The sequence below is a fragment of the Poecilia latipinna genome, unplaced genomic scaffold (assembly GCF_001443285.1).
Source record: "Poecilia latipinna isolate Pla-1442-1.1 unplaced genomic scaffold, P_latipinna-1.0 Scaffold2862, whole genome shotgun sequence".
NCBI lineage: Eukaryota > Metazoa > Chordata > Actinopteri > Cyprinodontiformes > Poeciliidae > Poecilia > Poecilia latipinna.
The window spans coordinates 20,648-26,002 of record NW_015115478.1 but is presented as its reverse complement, the minus strand read 5'-3'; positions in this window follow the sequence as shown (position 1 = coordinate 26,002).

Sequence of the window (5,355 nt, the reverse complement as noted above, 5' to 3'; positions counted from 1 at the left end):
TTTCTGCGGATTCGTGGTAGCCACAAAAAAGTTGTAGGGTGATGAACAAATGAAGGCAGAATAAAGGGGACTGCCCTGGAAACAGTGAAATGCAAAATCCCAAATCCTCTGGGCCTCCCTCTGCTGTTTTATCACCTGCTGTTCCCCTGCCTGCACTTGTTCTTCCACCTTAGCCTTTTACTTTCACCCAGACTGTGTGCAAATCTGGCCATAAATCTCTTTTAACAGCCTCCACATGTTAGTTTTGTGTTTTTCACACAACTCTGGCTGCGTTTGCTCCTTGCCGTTTCTTACGTACTATACGCTGCCATTTTGTCCCTCGCTAGATGTACTTGTATCTCTGAACAAACCGTTTCCTTTTAATACACTAAAATCATGACGCATGAGTCAATTTTTTTCCTCTGTAATTCCATATTTTCTCAAATTTTGGAGATGAAGCTGGATAGAAAACAGCAGCTTTCTTTCATGCTGTTTGTTTCCTTGTTTGGGACCCATATGGGGAAGATGCAATGTGTGTTTTTATTTAGGAAATTATGCACTCTACTGCTCAAAACGTTGGAGTCACCCCCCAAAAATTACATATTATCAAAAAAAACACAAAAAAACTCACTTTTTGTTAAACAAATGAATTACAAAATAAATATAAAACATAGTCAAAAATTAGAAAAAAAAAATAGAAATAATTAGAAATAATTTAATGGTAACACTTTATTTGAAGGGGGCTGAATAAGACTGACATAACATCTGTCATGAACATGAATAAGCCTTCATGAATATTTATGACTGTTGTCATAAAGCGTCATTCGGTAAATTATGACACTTTTAATACAAAGTTGACATTATTCAAAATGTCAACTTTGTTGTTATGACAACTTGACATTAACCAAGAAATCATTACTGTTATAAATTTGTTATAAAAGTATTACTGATTGCACTTTAAAAATTAGGAAACTTTATGTTATTAAAGGTAAAGTTTAAACAGTAATGATTTATTGGTTAATGTCAAGTTGTCATAACAAAGACATTTTGAATAATGTCAACTTTGTACTAAAAGTGTCATAATTTACTGAATGAAGCTTTATGACAACAGTCATAAATATTCATGAAGGCTTATTCATGTTCATGACAGGTGTTATGTCATGTTTATGAAAGTGTCATGGCAGTCTTATTCAACCCCCTTCAAATAAAGTGTTACCAATTTAATTAATTAGAAATAATTTAATTTTTACTTTAAATAATAATTGTGTTCTTTAAACTTTGCTTTTATCAAAGAATCCTCCATTTGCTCCAAATCCAGCCCTGCAGACTTTGTCATCTGCCCCCCATGCTTCCTGAAGGTCCTGTTCTGTGTTGGGTTTGTTTAGAAGGGAACGGTACACAAACCATTGAGATTTTCAGTTTCTTGCCAATTTCTCTCATTAAATAACCTTTACTTCTCAGAAAAAGAGCAGACTGATGAGTTTCAGTAGAAAGTTCTATTATTCTGGCCATTTTTAGACTAATTGAATGCACACATACTGATACTCAACTAGGCAAATGGAGAAAAATGTTATTGCTTCTGTCATGTAGAACAACAGTTTTCAGCTGTGCTAACATGATTGATTCCTGAGTTTTTTGAACTGATAAATTTGAAAAACTGCTTCAACACTTAACACATTGGTGCTTACAAAACAAGTCTCTCTCCTCAGAATTCATTTTCCTGAGTATCTTTTTGACACATCTGGCTTATCTTACATCTCCAATAAAAGCAACAGCTCCTAATTTACATAGGTTAATGTAATTTACCTATGTAAATTTGTAGTTGGATACGTGGTAAATTGTTCAACTTAAAAGGTGGGGATGGTTGTTAGAACATCTTTGGTTTCAAGCTGACCTCCCTAACTTTTACTTTACTACAAATTTGTACAAAGCAAAGACAGCAGGTCATCTTTCTTGTCGTTACAGAAATGCTTTCTTGGCCTGCCAGCGCCCTCGTAAATGTTCTGTAGGTTTGAGATCAGGCTACTGTGGAAGACAGCCCAGGAGAGCGCGCTCCTTTGTCTCTCTTTCTGCTCATTATCATTGGGTGGCGTGAATCCCTGACTGCGGAGATGAGAAGCAGATGTGGTGTCATGACTTCGCCTCGGTTACAGTGGAATTAATTCAGCACAAGACGAGGCATCTCTGTTGACCTGTGGCATACGAACATACAAACAGCTTTTTTTTTACACACATTGGGTCCGTTTGCGTGACCGGATCCCACCGTGTGCTGTACATAATAATTATGTCACAAAGAAGAAGTTCAAGGGACAGACTGCTGCTGTTTCAACTGCTAACTTTAAGTTTTCTCCCAGTATTTTTGTTCTTTCTAGAAGCTACATCTGGTTTGGAGTTATGTAGTGACAGTAATGCTTTCCTGGAGGAGGGGGTCTACTGGTGAGACTCTGCTGCCAGCAATTAAATGAGTCTCTTTGTTACTTTTCATTAATGGAGGAAGAACTCCTGTATCAGTTTCTTTTTCACATATTGCATATTGCTCTGTCTTCTGAAGCCTCCAGTCGGTGGAGGCAGATGGCCGCTCATGCTGAGCCAGGTTCTGGTTCTGCTGGAAGTTTCTTCCTGTTAAAGGGGAGTTGTTCCTCTCCACTGCCTTTACATACATGCTCTGCATGAGGGATTGCTGTAAATTCAGCAACACAAACAAGCGACTGACGCTCCAAGTCAGTAACTGTTGGGTTTCCGTATGCTGTGTTCGGACCCAATGAGATTTGAGCGTTAGCAGCATCTAGTTTGATTATGTTTCTCAGCTCTAGGTAGTTGCTCTCCTTCACCCCCTGTGCCTCTCTCTCTCTCTCTCTCTCTCTCTCTCTCTCTCTCTCTCTTTCTCTCTCTGTCTCTCTTTCTCTCTCCTCAGCCAGCCTTCTGCTCTCTCCCATCACACCTGCAACCTGGAAGCTCATCAGCCCAGGTCTTTTGTTCCTGCACTCGTCCTCACAGTATTTAAACCCCTCTCCTGCTCACACTCCGGTCTGGTTCCTCTCGGTATTTCTTGTTGCTTTCATCATTTCTTCCCTGCGTTCCCTGTTGGCATTTTTCTTGAATTTATGGTTTTTGTTCTGCTCTGGCTCCCTGTGCTCCATGTTTCTCTCTTTTTTGTTTTTTTGCATTAAACTGTCAACATGATCCAGGCTCCCAGCTCACCGTCTGCATTTCAGTCCATCCTCAAACTCACACCTCATGACATATACAGCATTCTTGTAGCAAGTGAAGCTAACACAGTTATTTGATTGTGCTATAAAGTGGTGATACGTGCCTGGAAAACACATAACAGCCCTGACATTACTTACAGCTTACACACAGGAACTGAAACGTCAGGCAGTGGGAACAGATGCCACTGTCTTTGTTTCCTTTAATCTGGAAGAAATCTCCCACTTTTCAAGGGCAATTTCAGTTGCCTTCTGTTTTCCGTCGGAACGCTGCAAAAAACCAACAACAACTGAGTGAGTGGTGTACTCCACCAGTTAAGCGTAATGGATTCCAAATGTTACGAGACGATCAAATTCAAGTCATCATTCAGCTAATACCTCCGAATGAACTGTTCCACATTTGAGTATTTTGAAGGAAATGTCCGTCTTAATTAGGTCAGGTTTCAAACTACTGGATAATCAGAGAGCACATTTTGCATTTTGCACATTTTGTGGATAGACAAAAATAAAACGAGCAAAGCCTGAGGGTGAACAAATTCCCAGCCTTCAGCAAATGTTATGTTGGAGCCGCTTTGATAGCCAAGATTGTTTTGTGTAGCTGTGATGTGTCGCTGTGTTGATGAAGGCGTCACAGACAAGAGGCTGAAGGCCAAGCACTCCCTCCTGTTTTCATGGCTTTTATGAAGTCCAGTGCTTAAAGGACAAAAAAACACACACACATTCAAGCACACGCACACACACTTCCCTGCATTCTGTGCTCGCAGTCATCTGGGAAGAGCGCGATCCCTCCAAGCCAAGAGGCATAATTTGACAGTTTGTATTGGGTGGATGGTGATTCTCATTTACCTTCTCAAATAGGCACAATATGTGTAATTTGCCACCTGATTTCTCTTAAGCTGTCCCCCGAGAACACCGGGATTTAGTGAATAAAATCTGGCAACATTTCCCCCAGCTCACAAAACAAGTTCAAAAGACTTAAAGCACTCAGTCAGAAGAGAACCGCCATTTTGCGATCACACAATAGACATGGCACAGTGTCGGCGTGATGATTTGAACTTAACCTGTCTGTCACGAGAGGACCCAAATTTGGGTCCTGTCGTGACAGGGGTGTCAAACTCCAGTCCTCAAGGGCCGCTGTCCTGCAACTTTTAGATGTGCCTCTGCTGCACCACACCTGAAAAGAATAATTAGGTCATTAGCAAGGCTCATGAGAAGCGATCCACCCGGGGAGGAGGTAATTAAGCCATTTCATTCCACTGTTTTTTACCTGTGGCACATCTAAACACTGCAGGACAGCGGCCCTTGAGGACTGGAGTTTGACACCCCTGTCATTGTGAATGACAACCTGAGACCAACAGGTTAAATTAGTTTGTTCTACGATCATGAAATAATTTACCATTATGTAAAATTAACATGAACTGAGGAAACAAATAACTATTTAAATAAATGAAAGCTATTAAAAGCCGAAACCATCAGTTATTTATTCAGACTGCATGTTACGCTCCGTAAAGACACTGCTTCTTGTCTATGCACTTAAATATTTGACTTATTCATTAATATTTCCTTCTAGTTATTGCTAGTGCTTATGGTGATTACAGTAAAAATCACTCAAATCTCAGATAAGCTTTGATTTGACTCTTTCCTTCAGTCATTCTATCACAGCCTGCAGTTCTGTTATTCAGGATGTTATCAGGCCAAAATAACATATTCTTGATGGGGGACAGTAACAAAAAACAAAAATTTCCACAGCCACAGGTTGTATTTTTCTATATGTAAAACGCAGAATGTTTCCCAGACAGAAATATCAGGTAGGAAACAACCAGAAGGTGTGAAATGGAAAAGAGTGAGTCATATTGAAAAAGAAAGATGTGCTGAGCATATTTAGAGCAATCATCTGATGCTAAAATGTAAATGCCAATCAAAATAATACATATTTTTAAAAAGTACTGTGTTAACTATGCTGTGTTTTTCAATCAGATAAGGTGGCATGATTAGCAGACATGAGCTGGGCAGCAGGTAAGCATGCTTTTTTTGTAAATACTTGACAGTTTCCAACTCAAAACCTCATCAGGTTTTTTATACATATATACATACAGCTCTGGAAAAAAATGAAGAGCCCACTGCACTGAACCTGTTGAAAACCTCCTGGTTATTCCACCAAATATTGATT